The sequence below is a fragment of the Macaca nemestrina genome, chromosome 10 (genome assembly GCF_043159975.1).
Source record: "Macaca nemestrina isolate mMacNem1 chromosome 10, mMacNem.hap1, whole genome shotgun sequence".
Classification (NCBI taxonomy): Eukaryota; Metazoa; Chordata; class Mammalia; order Primates; family Cercopithecidae; genus Macaca; species Macaca nemestrina.
Genome location: NC_092134.1, coordinates 41,103,781 through 41,125,282, shown reverse-complemented (window position 1 = coordinate 41,125,282; position 21,502 = coordinate 41,103,781). Strand labels below are relative to the sequence as shown.

The following is a 21,502-nucleotide window of genomic DNA, read 5'->3' as shown; positions in this document are numbered from 1 at the left end:
AAGCGCAGCTAATAGATTAAATGAAATCCTACGGAAAGAGCTCCTGGTAGCCAGGCATGTTGGCTCATGCCTGTAATCCCAACACTTTGGGAGGCTGAGATGGGAAGATGTCTTGAGCCCAGGAGTTAGAGATGAGTCTGGGCAACATAGTGAGACCCCATCTCTACTAAAAATTTAAGAAAAAAAAAAAATCAGCCACTGTGATGGTGTGTACCTATAGTCTCGGCTACTTGGGAGGCTGAGGTGGGAGTATTGCTTGAGCCCAAAAGGTTGAGGCTGCAGTGAGCCATGTTCATACCACTGCATTCCAGCCTGGGCAACAATCCATGGACACATTAAAAAAAAAAAAAAAAAAGCCTCCCAGACCCCACCAAATTTGACAGCGGGATTATTATTCCTATTTCATCCAAGACAGGAGACTAGAGAAGTTCTCTCTGAGGAAACCATCCTGTCTAAGAGACAGAACTGCTGTCGAGTTTGAATTCAGCCTGTACACACAGTCTTCTTGAATGACTTGTTTATGACCAGTGCATTCTGACAGTCCCGGTACCTCTCTGAATGAATGATACCTATGCCATATAATCCTTGGAGGCCCCCAGTAAATGACTTTCTACTGTTAGTTACTGGAAAACTCAGCAGTCAATAAGACTCAGCCTCATACACAGAGCATTTGATCAGCTACTTCCAGTATCATTCTTATTGTGAAGAGTCAACCAAAGATTACCAGATAGTAAAGGATGCCACCAACATGAAAAGCAAAGACATAAATAAATACGTAAATAAATGAATAAATAAATAAAATAACTTGGAGGGAAAAGAGGTAATTCAAAGGGCAGAAGAAAACTCTTAAAAAGTTACATTTTCGGGGAATGCTTATACACTATTGGTGGGAATGTAAATGAGTACAACCTTCATGGAAAACATTATAGCGTTTTCTCAAAGAACTAAAAATAGTACTTTCATTTAGTCCAGCAATTTCACTATTGGGTATCTACCCGAAAGGAAAAAATCATTATATATAAAAAGATACCTACACTCATACGTTTATCATAGCACTATTCACAACAGCAAAATATGGAATCAACCTAAGTATCCACCAACGGAGGATTGAATAAAGTTATATGTATGTATACACACAGTCTTCTTGAATGACTTGTTTATGACCAGTGCTACTGGATATATATATGTATAAAATGCATTTTTATATAAATATATAAACTATATATGTTTTCTATATATATGGCATGGAATACTACTCAGTCATAAAAAAGAGTAAAATCATGTCTTTTGCAGCAACATGGATGGAACTGAAGGCCATTATCCTCAGTGAATAACTCAGAAAGTTACATACCGTATGTTCTCACTTATACGTGGGAGCTAAACAATGGGTACACATGGACATACAGAGGGAAATAATAGACATTGGAGACTCCAAACAGTGGGAGGGTAGGAGGGGCGAGGGTTGCAGAACTGCATGTTGGGTATGATGTTCACTATTCGGGTGATGGGTACACTGAAAGCCCAGACTTCACCACTATGCAGTCTATGCATGTGAGAAACTTGCACTTGTACTCCCTAAATATAAATCAATCGATAAATATTATAACCTCAGTGAAATAGAAAAAGATGTTATATCCACAAAACAAATCAAACAAGAATAAGATGTTATTTTTTTAAAGACCATGAGAAATGTATAAAAGGGTTCTTTCTGACTGAACAGAATTTTTTAAGTCGATAGAATTAGAAACATAAAGTTATAGAAATTGCCCAGAAATTAGATAGAAATAATAGAGATGGAAAGTACAACAAACGGGGGTAAAACACACACACACACACACACACACACACACACACACAATTATAGGATTATACACAGGAGATCAGAAATCTGAATTATTGTTTCAGAAAAAATAAATTGAGAGTGAAAATATCAATAATATAAGAAAAGGTACCACATAAATGAAAGATTATACACATTAAAACTTTCAGAATGACAGCAAATATCTCAGAGTGACTTAAAGCAGTGCATTGAAGCATTGAGTTTTCTGGTAAAGAATTACGAATACGTACTGAACAAAGATAGTCATGAGCTCAACTGCCTTATGGTAAAATAATTAGCAATTGAGTCTTCCTGCAGTTGAGGATGTAATCAGTCATGAGACCACATCATGCCAATTTTCATGACCAGTTGAGTTAAGAAACTTTGTTTCTTTGTGGTTCATAGAAGTATTACTCCTAGATAAGAAGGCTACTATCTTTCGCTTTGACACTGGAGTCTCTTTTAGAACTCCAAACATCAAATGTTTCAGTCTGAAAGCTCCTAACTGTCCAAAAGGAGTTACCCACTAAGTGACTTGAATAACACCTAGAATTCATTTCTCTGTCTTTTCAATTTTCATCCCCAATGAGAATCTTCAATAATGCTAGAGAAATACCTTCAACAACAGCAGTGTGAATACTTGCAAACATTTACTGAGTACTTCCCACGGAGGCATGAAAATACATTGGAAAGCAGGCTCATCAGGTTACAGGGAGAGAGGAGCAAAGCAATTTATTTATTTAAAACTTTTTATATGAAAAATTTCAAATATATTTTGAAATTTCAAAATTCAAAAAAGAAAAAAGAATATAATAAACTCCATGTACTCTGCTTCAATAATTATCAATTCATGGTCAAACTTGTTTTATTTATACTCCCATCTAATTCCATTCCCCTCCACACCACTGGATTATTTTGAAGCAAAACCAAGCAATCACATCATTTCCTCTTTGTGTATATCTTCATATGTATATGTATACATGAAGATATACACGAATTTATATATGAAGATGAAATGAATATATATGAATGAATATGTATAAAGATGAATATATCTGATATAGATATATCAGAAATAAGAACTTTTCCTTAAATCTAAGCACAATTCATTATCGTAATTAGAAGTGATTAACAATAACTACACAATATTGCTAACTGTTCAATCATATGTGCGTGTGTGTGTGTGTATGTTTTGGTACCACTATAGGTTAAAACATAGTTGATTGTTTTAATTCTTGTAGTTATTATTTTATTGAGGCTCACATCATCTCATCTTTGCCTTGAAAAAGCCTTCCCTAGCTGGCTCCAGAGTATTTTAGACATAGCCCCAAAAGTCACTGCTAGCTCTCTTGCCCTTCAGTATGATAAATTATTCCAGGTTCACATTACACGATTCCTGCCCCAGATCTGTGATCAGTTCTCGCTCAAGGATCCCAGGTTCCTTTCAGTGCTCACAGTCTGAGCACTAGACTTTGAACCTAGTAAATGAACTCAAGGATATTCATTTTACCTACCTTGTCATTATTTCTAAGTCTTTTCGGTCAATAGAGCCAGGGAATTTATATTTTTACATTAAAATACATCACAATTTCAATTAATAATGACAATATAAAGACAAGAAGGTTTCTTTTTACAATATAATTTAAAGACTAGAAGGTTTCTTTTTGTCTTTGTTTTGTTTTCTGAGACAGGTTCTGGCCATCACCTAGGCTGGAGTGCAGTGGCCCAATTACAGCTCACTGCAACCTTGAAATCCTGGGCTCAAGAGATCTTTCTGCCTTGGCCTTCTGAGTAGCTGGAACTACAGGCATGTACTACCATGCCCAGCCATTAAAAATATATATATATATATATATTTTGTAGAAATGGGGTCTTGCTGTGTTGCCTAGGCTAGTCCCAAACTCGTGGGCTCAAACAATCCTCCCACCTTAGCCTCCCAAAGTGTTGGGATTATAGGTGTGGGCCACTACAGGTGGCCGAGACTACAAGGTTTTTACTTAAACGTTTTTTCTCTTAAAACTGAATTACCTTTCTTCCATACCAAAAACCCTAGTTCCTGATACCAACATAATTTCACTTGCTTTATCCCATAATACACACAACAGTCTCAAAAAGTACGAGAGAGGCCGGGCGCGGTGGCTCAAGCCTGTAATCCCAGCACTTTGGGAGGCCGAGACGGGCGGATCACGAGGTCAGGAGATCGAGACCATCCTGGCTAACACAATGAAACCCCGTCTCTACTAAAAATACAAAAAAAATTAGCCGGGCGAGGTGGCGGGCGCCTGTAGTCCCAGCTACTCGGGAGGCTGAGGCAGGAGAATGGCGTAAACCCGGGAGGCGGAGCTTGCAGTGAGCCGAGATAGCGCCACTGCACTCCAGCCTGGGCGACAGAGCAAGACTCCGTCTCAAAAAAAAAAAAAAAAAAAAAAAAAAAAAAAAAAAAAAAAAAAAAAAAAAAAGTACGAGAGAGTGAGAGGAGAGAAGAGAAAGAGAGGGAGGGAGGGAGGGAGGAAGGGAAGGAAGGAAGGAAAGAAGGAAAGCAGGAAGGCAGGCAGGCAGATGAAAACAGTAACAACACTATCATCAATAATAACTTTAGAAAACAATTTAAAATTGACAATTCTTTTTCTTAGGCAATATCTACTTACTGTATCATTTGAAATAATTCCTCTATGTGAGTATGCCACTAATTTCAGACTCAGGTTCATTCACGTCATTTTGCTTTCAAATTTCAGAGACTGCTTTGTTTCAAGATGATTTTTTATGGCCGTGTTAAACATTTATATGTTTTTGAATTCCAAACAAAAACAAAATAGATTCAGACACATCTAGCTGTGAATCCTGTCCCCCACCACCCGGTTTCCACCGTCCTCCATAAATAATCTTTTCCTGCAATTGTTTTTAGCATAAGCAAATTTGTATTCAGATTCTTTGATAAGGTAGACACATTTTTTTCACCATGACTTTTTCTTACTTAGCAGTAAGCCCTAGGGATTATTCCATAAACTTATTGATTTTTTTTTTAAAGTGTGTTACTTACTAGACCAGGTGAAAAATGTTGTCTATAAAATGGGACAATTAGTAGGCAGCTGCTGGGAAAAAAGAAGATTTAATCCAAGTGTATTATTTTTAAAAATATGCAGATTGGGGCTTTATAGTAAACCTTCATAAAATGACTCACCAAATTCACAGCATCGAGCTGGGAAAAATTAGAGTAGGTGGCTTTGCTTCTTAGAGGCATACACAGTATACAATTTTACCATGCAAAATGCTTTTGCTACTACAATTTTCCTTTGCTTTGCCTTTTTGAAAAGTAATGTTCCTTCCTATTTTAGTAGTACCATTTGCATTCCTATTATTCACACTGAACTGTGATTTCCATTTTTATCTTCCCTTTTTCACTTGTTTTCATTCCAGCATTTCTCCTCTTGGTCTTTGCCTTTCCTTTATCTTGCCCTTAAATGGAGGCCTCGTGTGCTATGGGAAGAGTGCCATGAATTTTCTAACCATCAAGCCAGGCCTCATCCCAATTTAATGATATAAGTTCCCTTGAACCGTTGCCAGCAAAGCTAGGACATCCCACACACATTTGCTATGGAAACACCTTCATGACTAATGGTCTCTCAAATTAAGGCATCTTAAAATTGAAGCTGGAAATGGTATTCATTTTTTCAAAATCTATTCTGCAGTCAAGGAAAAATGTATAGCAGTTCTCTAAAAGTTATGAGTTGCCATATTATTATACCCGGTTTCTCTGAGAGGCAGACTCCTACAAACCCAGTCTCAAGGTGTGTGCAAAATGAAAGCAAGACTTAGTTGATACTCCTCTGTGTCTTCAACTGAGCAGCCTCTGTTCTCCTCTGCTGTGTGTTTATGGGCTCAGGTCTTTGGATTGTGCCAAGTTCTTTACCTTAGAACAGAAGCAGAAACATTCAAGACCCTGCATGATTTGGATGCTGCCAAATCAGCAGATCACATCCCACCACTTTTCCCTCTCACACTGTCATAGCGAATTACACAGACTTCTCCAGGCCCACCAGGCCACTCTGTGCCTTTGTGCAAGCTATTGCCTCTGTCTGAGAAGACTGTGCTCATTTCCCAGGTGAATCTCTGTTTTATTCTTAAACACCTTGTTCAGGCATCACCTTCTCTAGGAAGTTCTCCTAGCACACCTTCTTCTCCCCAATGAGAGCTGACCCTTCTCTCTCTTCCATCATTTCTTATGTGTCCATGGATCTGTGACCATCTAGAGGGCAAAGATGATGTTTGTTTGTTCCCCACTATGTGGCACCATGCCTGATTAGTATTGGTTCTGCTCAACCATAAATGATGGTTAATTAAATGATGGAATGAGTCAACGGGCATGTGATGTGCTCTCTTAGGTGTAAAAGGGAGACTACGCTACCACCGACATACATGTTGCATTGAAATATCTGATTTAGATTTCCTCTGTTTCACATCTCTGTTTGGAAGGAATGGGGTTCTAACATACATCTCTGATTGCTGACCATGATGATTACCATAAAAATGGTGAGCATTATGACCAGATGGAAATGAGATATTTTGATTAACTTGAATGAAGCAAAGTGGGCTTTGCCACTCTCTGTTCTTTTAACAACCCAGTCTTTAAAATCCGTGCAGACAAACATCCCAGGAATCCTTTTCATCTTATATTGAGCCTTCCAATATGATGCCTCAGTGCTCCTCACATTGGCTCAGCCTTGGCATATCCTTCTAATTGCCACCTTCCATTCTCTACCCACTGCTCCTAGTTGAAGACTGGCCTGCCCTGGAGTCGTGTCTGTACATCCTGATGGAGGCATGGCAAGAGTTGCTAATTTGATTGATTAATTTATCCAGCCCAATGAGGCAAGACAAGAGTAGTGACTCCCCGGTTAATTATAGCATGACTAACCTGTGTAAAATTATAGATGGCCAGGCCTTATTCTTCTGTGTTTCTTTTCAGTCGGTCTGTGTTTGACAAAGGATCTCACTATTCTTATTAAAGCACTTTCATTATTCCAATGCTAAGGCAAGTTTTGGAACTGCCCAATGAGAAGCAGAGTCACAGGACATACCTTATGTTCTCCAGCAAATGCCGTCCAAAAACAGACACCACTGTTGTCCATCTGCTAGATGACAAAGCGGAGACTTTGCAACACAGCAGAGGAGGCAGAAGAGAAACATCTTCCTTTGCTGGTGACCAGCAGAAGTCATCCCTATTCCACTTATGTCTTTATAATCTCCAAATGCAATGGAATAATTTTGCATCAGCTTCCTGACCACAGAAATGAAACTTTTTTCCTTATTACATTTGTGTGTTTGTGATAGATGTGATTACTAAACACAGGTTTATTTGGAAGTTAACAAATCTATTGCACAAAAAGCCACTTCTTCAGCTCTTACTGAAGGGGCCAATGAGAAGTCAGAAATCCCAGTTCCTAAAAAGCTGGATGACTTTACTAATGCTGTCTTTTCTCAGTATCAGGCTTTATTACACGTTTTCCCAGAAACCACTCTTCCTTTCCTGACTCCATCAGAGCAGAGTTCAACAGAGTAGCTTTCTCCTATGCTAAACAAATGATTTTTTGAGACTTCTTTCCCACTCACTAAGCTTCCAGTAATATCTAAGTTTGCCAAATATCTCAAAGGAATTAAAGACCTAATTTAAGAGAAGATGGCAAGTGCATTCTCAAAGCAACCGGGAGTACTCATCCTTAACGGTAAGAGTGACAAAGGAGGAAGCAGCAGTGGCCCATTTCCTCAGCCTCACTGAGCAGCATCTATGAAAAATGAGCTCAGCTGTTAACAGCCTGGGAGGGACTGCTATCTACCACATCACAGTCAGTTGAGAAGAACAGGATGTTCTGAGTACAGCACACGAACCTCAAAGCTAGAGTCAAAAACCATATTTTCCAGGCAAGTGTTTACCTTTTTCTTCAATCTTCAAGAGAGAACGCTTCTGTTCTATGAAGGGTTAAGAAAACCCTGCCTGAGAAAGGAGAGTGCAAAACTGATAAACCTCTTTATTTTCATGTTATTAACAAACAGAAAGCTCACTCTGGGTTGGTAACAACATACCACCAAAGTAGCCCTGGCACTCTTCCTATATTGTTTTGTTAAATTATTATACTTTAAGTTCTGGGATACCTGTGCAGAACGTGCAGGTTTGTTACATAGGTATACACGTGCCATGCTGGTTTGTTGCACCCATCAACCTGTCATCTACATTAGGTGTTTCTCCTGATGCTCTCCCTCCCCTGGCACCCCCACCCACTGGCAGGCCTCAGTGTGTGATGTTCCCCTTCCTGTGTCCATGTGCTCTCATTGTTCAATTCTCACTTATGAGTGAGAACATGTGGAATTTGGTTTTCTGTTCCTGTGTTAGTTGGCTGAGAATGATGGTTTCCAGCTTCATCCATGTCCCTGCAAAGGACATGAACTCATCCTTTTTATGTTTACATAGTATTCCATGCTGTATATGTACCACATTTTCTTTATCCAGTCTATCATTGATGGGCATTTGGGTTGGTTCCAAGTCTTTGCTATTGTGAATAGTGCTGCAATAAACATACATGTGCATGTGTCTTTATAGTAGAATGATTTATAATCCTTTGGGTATATACCCAGTAATCGGATTGCTGGATCAAATGGTATTTCTGGTTCTAGATCCTTGAGGAATCATCACACTGTCTTCCACAATGGTTGAACAGGCAATCTACAGAGTGGGAGAAAATTTTTGCAACCTATCCATCTGACAAAGAGCTAATATCCAAAATCTACAAGGAATTTAAACAAATTTACAAGAGAAAAACAACCCCACCAAAAAGCGGGCAAAGGATATGAACAGACACTTCTCCAAAGAGGACATTTATGCGGCCAACAAACCTATGAAAAAAAGCTCATTATCACTGATCATTAGAGAAATGTAAATCAAAACCACAATGAGATACCATGTCACACCAGTTAGAATGGTGATCATTAAAAAGTCAGGAAAAACAGATGCTGGAGAGGATGTGGAGAAATAGGAACACTTTTACACTGTCAGTGGGAGTGTACTTTAGTTCTTCCTTGATTCTTAAAGGAGCCATGCTTAATCTCCTGGTCTACTTGTTTACAGCTGAAGTGAGCCCCCAGGCAGTTATAGATTAAATTAATTTGCATCAGGTAAATTGGTTTCCACCAAACTGAATGAAGACACAGAAGCTGGTTGGGATTCTTCCGTTAAACATTGTCTAGTCTCAGAAAGCAAAAAATAATAATAATGAAAGGAGGTACTAACAAGGAAATAAAGTAAGTTTAACGCCTAAAAGTGTCCATGCTTAGTAAATACTCATTTCTTGTCTTCAGTGAGTCTCTTTGTAAATTGCAGTTAAAAATGAAGTCTTGAGATGTACAATCCAGGAGCTGTCAGGCCTAATTTCCATCAGGTATCACTGCTTAGTTGATAGCTGGTTGAGCATGGAGTTTTAGAATCAGACATATCTGGTTGTCATCTGGATCTACTTCTACCCACCAAGGGATCTTAAGAAAGTGAATTAACCTTTCTGAACCTGTTTCCTTTTTTAAAATAACCATTATGATAATTAAATAAGAGAATGCATATAAAGGATGTATGTAAGGTTTGTCACTTAGGACATACTCAATAAGTGTTATTATTATTACTTAATCAGTATATTAATCAGGACTCAATTGACTGTAAGTAAAACTGATCTCAGTCAAACTACTTAAACAAAAGAGGAAAATTGTTGCCCCACATGATTGAAAACTTCAATGGCAAGTTGGGTTCAGGCACATATGGACCTGGGTGCTGAAATGAAGCCCCAGGTCTTGATGCTCACCTGACCCTTTTTCCCCCACCTTCTTCCATCTTGTGCCTCTGCTTTGCTGTTTTGCCTTCATTCTTCTGCAGCCTTTTTTCAGAACAATTCTACACTTATATTTTTCTACCTGAGAAATCTTGGCTCGCTCTCTATAACTCATTTATTGGATCATATGCCCATCCATCTCTGAACCAATCACTGTGGCAGAGAGGCAGAGAGGAAGAGAGAGAGGGAGAATTCAAACTGACCAAGTTTGAGTCATGTGCTCAATCTGGAGCTGGAAGGTGATGCCAGTCACACTAAACCCACAGAATTGAAAAAGGGAGAAGGGAGTGACACGAAGAAGATGAGGGGGGCCTGTTACTCAAGAAAAAGAGCATGAATGCCAAGCAGGTATACTTGCAGTCCAAAACTTTTGTTTTCTTAAAGATACTTGCCAAGGAACAGATAAAATATAAACTTCACCTTTGAACTGAGAGAACAAGGCCTGCAAAGATGGAACAAGTTCTCCCTTCTAAGGTGATAGAAATAGGAATATTGGATTCATAACCCCTTAAGATGTTGACTTGCCATAGGTACCACCAAAGGATGTTCCAAGAATAGAAATACTGTTATTCTTGATGTCAAGCTAAAGTCTACCTGTAGACTGGTCCTTTTTGGTCATCACGTATGGTTTGGGCATGTATTTGTTCTGATTCATTTTGAATCTTTTAAATATGTTTTATCTGTATTTTATGTTGAAAAGATATCTATCAAACTGCTTTATTTTTGTATGGCCCTAACCACATCTCACTCAGAAATAGTGTCCCTTCATCCTAATGTGACTTCTTCCTAGTGTTTCACCATGTGGTGAATGAAGCGGGGTGCTGGAAATGTCCCCAGATGTTCTAACATACTTGCCAAAGCTGATTACAGCATTTTTGTTTAATTAAAAGCAACTTATGTGACATATTTCTTTTCATAAAGGCAGTTTATGTTTAATTGTAGAAAAGTTAGAAGATACAAATAAGGGAAAACAAGGAGAAGAAGAAGGGAGAGAGGGAGACACGAATGAAGAAAGAGAAGAAGAAAGGAGGGAGGGAGGAAGGGAAAGAGAAAAAAAGATTTGCAGAGAAAACATATCACCCCCCGAGAGAAGCCATCATTAGCATCCCCATGTTCAGCCTTTCAAAGTCCTTTTTTTAAAATTATAGATGGTGGGGTTATTTTTACAGAAATGTGATTATACTCTCATACTCTTTTCTTTCTTTCTTTCTTTCTTTTTTTTTTTTTTTTTTTTTTTTTTTTGAGGCATGGGGCAGGCTCTGTTTCTCAGGCTGGAGTACAGTGGCTTCCTGCAGCCTTGACCTTCTGGGCTCAAGCAGTCCTCCCACTTCAGCCTCCAGAGTATGTGGGACTACAGGTGCATGCCACCACACCTAGTTCTTTTCTTAAAATAGAGACAGAGTCTGCCCAGGCTGTTATCAAACTCCTGGACTCAAGTGATCCTCTCGCCTTGGCCAACCAAAGTGCTGGGATTACAGGTATGAACCACTGCCCCTGGCTGAATCATATTTTTATAACTTGCTTGTTCCACTACTCCATATATCCAAATTATTAAATATTATTTCTACTAAATTCTTAATACTAGGAGTTCTTAACTTTTGAGTGATAGACAAATTTCTGTTGAAATCTCTTTATATTACATGAAAATGTTGAGCATATGGAGATTTTTCTGGGGAGATGGTTCACAACTTATATTAAGCTCCCCAAGGGTGCCTACAATCAAAAATTTTTAAAGCCACTGTTTTACACCCTCATTTTAAATGGTAAAAATAGATAAACCTGGAAGAGAGAGATATAAACAGATACATATCATGATTTTTTTAACCAAATTCTTGTTACACATTTAATTCCATTCTACTTTTGAACTATTATAAACAATACGCAGTGAACTTAGCTTTTAAAGCTTTAACCACATAACTATTTCCCCGTGATACTGGCAGAAATGACATTGCTGGGAATTTTTTTCAGTGTGAAGTAACACAGATTGACAAATTGTCACAGCACTTAACAAGTGACTTTTTACACCATAGAACCCACCTTGTTCAGATATCACAGCTAGAACTGCATCACGAGAGAGACCCTCCTGCACATACTGCGGGAAGGAGCAACATTTCCTGCATTTGTTTGGTTTTGTTACAGACTTGACGCCCTGCCTGCCACTTTGAGGCACAGTTGCAGCGCCTCTGTTTACATTTTTGGAGGACACGTGGACAAGCCCAAGCAAAGGCGAACAGCACACGGTACATCAATCACACAAGGAACATCTGGTGATTCCCTTGGGGGAAACAGAACGATTCTGAGAGTTGGGGCACTGCCAATGGGAAATTCACACAGATGAAAGCAACAGAACTCATGCTTGCAGTTTCAAGCGGGTGGAGGAAGGACGAGGAGAGTGGGTAAGCAGCAAGGTGAAATACAGGGTTCCCCGCCGAGTCTCACTTGTTATATATGAAAAGGTTTGAAATCAGTGTTTTAAAATATCGGAAATGGAAGTTGTGAAAGCAAAACTATTCTTTGGTTTCAGATGTATTGTCATCTAGGGACCTTGTCAAGGAATTTGCTAGAATAGTTTTAGTGACCCAAAAATAAATATTGATTGGTTCTGTATGTATTTATAAAAGTATGCCTGGTCTGGGGGATCTGAGGCTACCGGATCATAAGAGAGTACAGTGAAACCAGAGTGCGCTAACCTGCACATCTTTAGGGACTAATAACATCTTCCAGGCTTGCCGTTTTTGATGTGCTGCCTGTGAAAAGCAGAGTTTTGGGTGTTGTTCAGCGCCAAAGTCCCCTCAAAGCAGAAGAACAAAACCATCAAGATGTTACTGGTAATTCATAATCTGAAGCTGAGCGTATAAGTATTTGTCTTTTTTAATTGTGGATACATTGAATTTTGGCTCCCAAATGGTGTTCTTATGATTTCAGGTTTTCCCTCAGAGAAACTACTATACCAACAAGCCCTGTCAGAAGTCACCTCCAAATGCATGGAACACCAGGAATGACCCCTCCCTTCCTTCAGAGCTGATGTTTCCTTGGCAAGCACTTTTTCTCAGACTATCTTGCCGTCTAATTTCTATACCGCCTCAAGGTGACACTTTGTCTAGCAAAAAGTGATGCAAAGCTCTTTTGCAAAAGCCCCTCAAATTAATACACCTTACATATTTTCACTAATAACACTTTCCTTGGAAGCCCCGTATGTGTAATTATGCTTTCACAGATGTAAACAACTAAAACACAAGAAGATTAAACGACCTCTCTGAGATGACATAGCAAATCATCCACCAAATGCATGATGTCTGACAACTTATGACACACAAATGCTTACACTGACAACTTGCCCTCATCCTTGTTTCTGTGCAGAAAAATAAGGGAAATCGTTTACTGGCCCAGAAGACCTCATGATGTTATGAAGATGGCAAATTCAATCAGATCCTCATTAACTAGATCCAAATGAGGCCTGACAGAGCCTTCATTAGATCTACAAAATCCTTCTCGTTTTAGCTCTGAGTCTTCTGACTTGTCCGTGTCATCATAAATTGGTTGTTTTGAAGTCAGAGAGGACAAAGTGCTTGCGATGATGGTCATCCTGTCTGACCTGTAAGGACAAGGTTCTATTAGAGAAAATAAAACAACAGTGCAGCAGTGGCAAGGCCTGGCCGAAGAAATAGATTTGCTAACCGGCAAGAAACAGACAAAAGAAAAACCCAGTTATTTAAAAATCCTGACCAAAATAATAACAACTACAAAGACATTGTCCCAATCCCATCATAGAAACCAATGTAAACTTCTCTTGTGAAGCTGAATTACAGGTCACTTAAGTTCTATTACATACATTTTACATTCCCAGTCAGAAAAATGGCATCCTCTATATCTGAAAAACATTCATCTAACCCCAGATGAGCAGTCTTCTTTTTCTTTTTTTTTTTTACAATGGAATTAAATTCTGTCACTTTTTTCAGCAGTGGTGCCAGCGAGACCAGCCATTGAAATAAGCAGAGTCAATCGCCATTGAGTTAACGAGACTTGAGAGGGGCCAAAAAGCCGGCTTGCCAATGTGCCTGTGGATTCCACCTTAGAGTCACTCCAATGAATGGGGCACGGCATTTCCAAAATGCTCCTGTCACAAATGCTAATGCAGACCTAGCACAGTGCTCAGGCCATCACAGTCACTCAATGTTTATTGAATGAATAAAAGAATGATTGTTGCCTGTGAAGGATAATAAGTTGTGATTATATTGGTTAGATTCTATTCCAAAAATATGTAAGTATCTGGAACATATTAACTCATTTGCTCTCACTATCTGTGGTTATGAAATAGCCAACAAGCCCTTTGCCAACAAGCTCAAGCCAGCTCTTAAAGAAATGGAACACTGGAAAGGAAAGCGTGGGACGGAGGCATGGAGATATGAAAGGAGCGACTGGGAAGATCCTGAGGTTTGGCAGAGAAAGAAGCAACTTGATAGGTTAGTTCATATCCTTGGCTTCCAGCACACTGTGGAAACCCGTACCATTCTCCCAGAGGCCTAGAGGAAGCATTTTACCATCCAAAGGAACTACTGATTAGTGGTTAAGCACACAAATTCAGGAGTTCAAATTCCTACTCTCCTCCTTCCTAGATGTATGACTCAGTGCAAAGTATTTAACTTCTGTCTGCCTTAGATATTGTTGCCCTGAAATGAGCATCAGAATAACTCTCTCCTTGGGCCTTGTGAGGAATAAGATAATACACATAAAGCCCCCAGAAGAGTGCTGGCCTGGCCTAGGAAGCACGCAGTTGATGCTAATTTTTATTCTTATCATTAATATCTCCACCTTATACTATCTCTAAGTAAGACAGTAGGGGTGGGCAATTTATCTCATACCATCACAACTTCTACAAATACATGATAGAGAAGTTGGCTAACTGCCTCAACAGCGGTTGCCTCCTGTTAGTATATGTATCTCTGCATGAAGGAGATAGATATGTGCATTTCACATTTATGCTCCTGCTATGGGTAAATTACTGGACCTTTCCTTGCCTCAGATGATGAACAGAAAAATTAGATAATAATAGTATGTGCCTCATTGTATTGCTGAAGAAGAGAGTTATAAGATTTAGGCCAGGGGCAGTGGCTCACAACCTGTAATCCCAGCACTTTGGGAGGCTGAGGCAGGTGGATCGCTTGAGCTCAGGAGTTCGAGATCAGCCTGGGCAACATGATGAAACCCCATCTCCACTAAAAATACAAAAATTAGCCAAACATGATGATGCACACCTGTAGTCCCAGCTACTCCAGTGGCTGAGGCAAAAGAATCATTTGAATTCAGGGGGCAGAGGTTGCAGTGGGCCAAGATGACGCCACTGCACTCCAGCCTGTTCAAGAACGTGAGACTCCATCCAAAGAGACAGAGGGAGAGAAAGAGAGAGATGATTTAATTTCTAGATATAATCTAGAACAGTACCAAGTAAATAACAAGCATGGTCAATATTATTTCATATAGATGTGGGGGGTAGGGGTATAAGTGTGTGTTCCTCACAGTTTTTCTAAGGATGAGTACAATCTCGATAACCAATTTTCAATTTAAAAATCTGGGAACACATAGGTATTTACCCAAATCAGTTCTTTCACAGTATGGAGGATGGCTGCAACTGACATGATAAGGTGACAGAGACTTTGTTTCCTCAGCTTTGTATTCCCCCTGAACTTGTCTGAGTAAAAAATCCATGCCCAAATCCGGGCTCTGAGGCGAAACCAGTGTTTAATTCAGCAGCGGCGATTAAGGTCACCTAAAAAGATTATTGAAAGCATGATGCTAGCACTCATTAGAGAGGGCTAGAGTTGATCCCTGGGTTAGCAGTCCTCACTTTCTGTGCTGCCTTGGGCATCAGTCTAGAATCACACACTCTGCATTCAACCTCAATTCCCTCAGTGGCCCCTAAGGGAGAGACTAATCTGCCATTTACTTCCAACTCGGTGAAATGGAAGGGCTATTTCTAACTCTGGGAAAATGCATTGGTGGGAATGAGGCAATAAGCAGAGGAAACAAGTTTTGGGGGTTCTTTCCTCTGAATTTTAATGTCAGAGTTTCCTGTGTAAGCAAAGCTGGGATTCTTTTTTTCTCATTTAAGCCTACGCATCTACTGCACACAACTTTGAAACTCAGAAAGATTGTTCACAGCATAGTTCTGTAAAATAAATATACACATATAGATCCATAAGATTCTGGGGGTGGGCAATGTATTCCTTACCCTTCCAACTTCTACAGATACACAATAGATAAGTTGCGTATCTGCCTCAGCAGCTGTTGCCTATGCTTGGAATATGCGTGTCTGGATGAAAGAAAAAGACATGTGCATTTCACATAGAAACTCAGCATAGTCTCCAAGTTAGGGAAATGGCAGTGCTGTATAATAGCAATGAGCAGAGACATGTCTGCTCATTGATATGTAAATGACAATAGCAGGCATTCCGCTGTGTGGAAGGAATCCCATGACTGGTTTGACCACAAGCAGGTTATTAAAGTGAAACAAGGCTATTTTGTCCATTATGAAAAGCACTGTCCTTTCCCAGTGAGTGGCACATTCAGGGCTATTTACATTTCAACAACCAACAATAAATCAATATAAATACTCCTTTAAATCCACTTTCTTTTTCGAAGAACAGTAGCTGTTCAAAATCATGCGGTTACACAAGAATCTGAATCAAGCAGAAATCATTAAAAATCCAACATTCAGTCAATTCTATATATATTAAATCATTCATAAGTAAAGTCTTTCAAAGCCCTGGAGTAGAGTTAAGAGAAATCTCATTGTGTAATGCTGGAAACTGAGGTTCAATTGTTATAGCCAGTAGCTATGTGTATTAAGTATTATTATGTAATCTATTTATTATTGTATTTACTATATGATAAAAATACTGTATGTGAGTACTTATTATTGAGATAGGCATATTTCATGTATTACATTATTTAATCTTCACCATGAACCTGGGAAGCAAATATCATTATAATCTGCACTTTAAAAATAAAGAAACTGAGGCTTGAAGAAGTTCAGTAACTTGTCCCAAGCCAGAAACCCAGTATGTGGGAGGTCCAGGTTTCTTATCCAGGATTCTGATCTGCACTGCAGTGGTGCTCTTAACTGTCACCCACACCTCCTCTCCACAGAGATTCAATAATAGAAAGTGGATTTCAGCTAGTAAACTATATTGGGCGCTCAGGATAGTCTGCTTGAGTCAGACCAAAGACTAAAAAACTATAGTTCAGGTTGGGTGCAGTGGCTCACGCCTGTAATCCCAGAACTTTGAGAGACTGAGGCAGGCAGATTACTGGAGCCCAGGAGTTCAAGACCAGGCTGGGCAACATGGTGAAGCCCTGTCTCTACCAAAACAAAACCAAACAAAATAATGAAAAGCTATCGTTCAATCTATAGGCACATTTTTAACTTTCATTTACAAATCATTGTGAAAAATCAAGTTATCCATAATAAATTCTACCATTTATTCATTTTTGCATCCAACAAATATTTATTGAACAATTGATAAGTGTGCGGTACATGCCAGAACCTGGGGTTAGAGCAGTGAACCAGACAGACATGGCCCCAACTCCACTTAATGTACAGTCTACTGGGGGAGAAAAACATTAAAAAATAATCATTCAATACAATTGTGGCAAGTATGTAGGAGAAAAAGGCCTCAAGGCAAGGAAAATCAATGAGAGAAAGACCAACTTAGTCTAAGAAAGTCAGAGAAAGTCACTATGAGAAAGTAATTTTTTTTTGAGACAAAGTCTCCCTCTGTCGCCCAGGCTGGAGCGCAGTGGCGTGATCTCTGCTCACTGCAAGCTCCGCCTTCCGGATTCATGCCATTCTCCTGCCTCAGCATCCCTGGTAGCTGGGACTACAGGCGCCCACCACCATAGGCTTGGAGACTGGGTAAGAGTTAGCCAAATACAAGAAAGGAGAAGTATATCAGGATGCTGTAACAATGCAAATATGCTTTAAAAACACTAAAAGGTATTTATTTGTCGCTAAGAACAGTGTCAGATGCAGTTTGATCAAAGCTCTGGCTTTCTTTCTTAGAGACTCTAACTGTCCTTCCAAATTATATGTCGGTTTCAGTCCTTTGGTTTCTATCACGATATGTCTACCAATAACAACTAGAGCTTTTTTGTTCACATTCAGACAGATTTCCCTTTCTATGCTGATTAAACCACCCCCAAACCAATCCTTCTAACCAGTGGATTCCTAAACCAATCAATGTGGTAAGGAAAATGAAATTTGTATACTTTCATATCCTAGGGTGGATCCATTTCATCCAAACATATGGCTGCTAAGCATAGATGTGATATATATGGAAGAGGCAACCACACTTTCCATGTCAAAGAGAAAACTACTTTGGTCAAACAGAAAAACATGTGCAAAGAATCTTAGGTGATCAGATTAAAAGTTTGAGTATCTAACATAAGGCCAGTGTGAAAAACAGAAAATAAAGAGAATGATGTGAGATAAGTTTGCATGGCCAGAGAGGGGTCAGATTATGCAGGAGCTTGAAGCCCACGTTAAAAATGTTGGACATTTATCTCAGGTTAATGGAGAGCTTTTGTTGTATGTTATGATGAAGTCTATATATTAAAAGCATTCCTATATAGAAGAAATGAATTATCAGAAATGCATATTATATATCTTATACATATATGTATATAAATAAACTATTTCTGAAAAATATACAATCAACTTGTAAATGTGGTTGCTTATAGGAAGAGGTCCCTGGGGAATAAAGGGCTGATTTAGTAGAGAGACCTACTTATCATTGTGCTCACTTTTGAATTTTATTTTTTTAACTATATTTATGCATTCTCAAAGTCACTATGAGAAAGTAATTTTTTTTTTTTGAGACGGAGTCTTGCTGTCTTGCCCAGGCTGGAGTGCAGTGGCATGATCTCAGCTCACTGCAACCTCCACCTCCAGGGTTCATGCCATTCTCCTGCCTCAGCCTCCCTAGTAGCTGGGACTACAGGCTAAAAAGTAGTAAATTGTTTGAAGTGATTATCCTGTCCACTGTATGGAGAGAAAAATTAGAGGTGGGAAAGAGTACAGGGAAGCCAGCTAGGAGGCTACTGCAGCTGGCCATGCAGGAGATGGCGGTGGCTGGGCTTTGTGTGGTGCAGAAATAGGATTTGAGCCCAGGTCACCTGAAGCTGAAGCTCCTGCCTTTCGCCACCACTATAGCTAACAAACCACGTATTTCTATGGAAGGCACACACAGGTGGAGCAGGAAATGACTACAGAGCCAGTTATTTCTGAGCATGAGATGCAATATGGCGAGGAGGCCTGAAAAAAGCCAGAGCCAAAGGAATGGTTATAACAGGATGATGGGAGCCTGGGGAAAGGGAGCAAATTTTCATTTGTGCAGAGGTGCAAACTTATTTGATTTACCTGAGCTACTGATATCCCCAGTTGTAACATTATGCAAATGTAACACCTCTAAAAATGAGACACTGCATCCAAATTGAACTCTTGAGAGTCAAGATTGTCAAATAGAATGAGAGCCTTGAAACCCCTTTAGCAGCCAGACCACACTGGGCAAGAAAATAAGAAGTTGCAGTCTCCTCTCGTTCTGCAGGCTCATGAGCTTCACTCAGTTTATGCTGGGTAAAGGTGAGCTGAATAGCATGCAATAAGCAGGCACTAGTAAGTAAGGAGAGGATTATCAACGAAATGAATAAATGTCAGGAGAAGTTTGAGTGATGACTATACAGAATTAACAAAATATAAAATACAAGGTTCTGGAAAATTCTAGCAATTGCATTAACTAGCTAACACAGGAGAAGAGCCGGTAACATACCATCTCCTTCAAGCTGAGGCGTACCTTTGTAGAATCACTGAGTGACCATTTGAGAAAATCCTAATTGTTTAAAATATGAGACTTGACCACCTTGATGGAATATCAGGTAGGTATTCATATGTCCAGAAATCATATTTTTATACTATATTTGGAAGCCTGGGTATTTTTCTGTTTTATCTGTTGCCTTCCAAGGGCTATAGGAATGGAGACATTAGATGAAGTGGCGGGTCTCACCTTGAAGAGACAATGGAATGAATATAAGATAGAATTAGAAGGCAGAGAAGAGAAGACATGAATTCAAGACTTAGGAGAAAAAGCATAAGGGATAAGCAAGGACCAGTCACATGACAACTTCACCTAAATACTGCTCTCCCACTAGTAAGACTTTCCTGACTAATTTGGCCCCAGGATAATTACGCCATTCTGTATCCCATTCCTCCTGGGCCTGGCTACACCAATGGACAGAGTAATGTGACTAACAGATTGCATGACGACCTATTTCAATCACATGCTTATTTTTCCTTCCTCTGGGCTTTCTCTGTGATTCCCTCAACAGGGAACTCTATTTATGATGTTATTTCCATTTCACTAAGCTTAATTCTCCCTATCTACAATTCACCTCCTTTATAAGGTACTGTTCTTATCTCTCAAACTGGATGCAATCACTCCTTTTGAACCTCTTATCATTTCATGATACTTTCCTTGTCTCATTTACAGGTACAGTGCAACTTAGTGGTAACAAGCATTTAGAGCTGGATAGGATCTGGCCCAATGTTCTCATTGAATAAATAAGGAACTTGAGTCCCAGAGCAGACAACCGAGTTGTCCTAAGCTACACAGTAGCATAGCTCGTACCAGGACACGTATCTCCTGATTCGGGGCTCCCTTGTCCTCTGATGGAAATGTTGGGGTTCTCTGCCACATTGTTCTGTGCAACCAGCCCCCTCATTTTTATTTCTATGAATAGAAACTGGGAAAGTGAGTTTAAACTTTTAATCAAACATCAGACATTTACTGCCTTTACTAGATGTGTGACTTTACCCTTTCTGCAACTCTATTTCTTCATCTGTATAATGGTGATAGTCATGTCATGTACTTCACAGTGTTATTGTGAGGAATAAATTGATATATATATAGAGAGATGGATATAGATATTTATCAGCTTGGGGCAGACCATAAGCTCTCTGTAGAAACTGGTTATTATGATTACTACAACTGTACATAATAGTTTTTGTTTGTTTATTTGTTTGTTTGTTTTTTGAGATGGAGTCTTGCTCTGTCACACAGGCTGGAGTACAGTGGCACAATTTTGGCTCACTGCAAACTCTGCCTCCCGGGTTCATGCCATTCTCCTGCCTCAGCCTCCTGAGTAGCTGGGACTACAGGCACCCACCACCACGCCCAGCTAATTTTTTGTATTTTTAATAGAGACGGGGTTTCACCGTGTTAGCCAGGATGGTCTCTATCTCCTGACCTCGTGATCCGCCCGCCTCGGCCTCCCAAAGTGTTGGGATTACAGGCGTGAGCTACCGTGCCCGGCCAGTTATTGGTATATTTGTTGTATATCTTAATTAGATTATATATGCATTTTAAATTATCTGTCTAACTCAGTTTGTTGTACATAATATATTTATCTTCTATAGCTGTGCAGCAAATTACCCCCATCATTTTTCAGTTTAAAACAACAAACATTTATTATCTCACAGTTTCTATGAGTCAGAAAACTGGGCATGGTTTAGAGTTTCCGCAAAGACTGCAATCAGTGTGTCTACCTGGGCTGTGGTCACCTCAAGGCTCAACTAGGGAAGGATCCACTTCCGGGCTCACTCATGTAACTGTTGGCAGACTTCAGGTCCTTGCTGAATGTTGTCTGGAGACATCAGTTCTCTGCCATGTATGTCTCTTCTTAGCCACAACTAGCTGGCAGTTGGCTTTCCCCAGAACAAATGTTGAGAGAGAGAGAGAGAGAGAGAGAGAGAACAAATCAGAAG

General features: G+C 39.5%; 1 non-coding gene across 1 annotated transcript in view; it reads right to left on the bottom strand.

Moving 5' to 3' along the window:
• LOC105483790 (uncharacterized) overlaps positions 1 to 11,820 on the bottom strand; it is a 44,838-nt gene extending 33,018 nt beyond the window's left edge. Inside the window, exon 1 of the transcript XR_011608980.1 lies at positions 4,468 to 11,820. This is a non-coding gene — a transcript (uncharacterized protein). The remainder of the gene's footprint in view (positions 1 to 4,467) is intronic.
• Between the last annotated feature and the right edge of the window lie 9,682 nt (positions 11,821 to 21,502).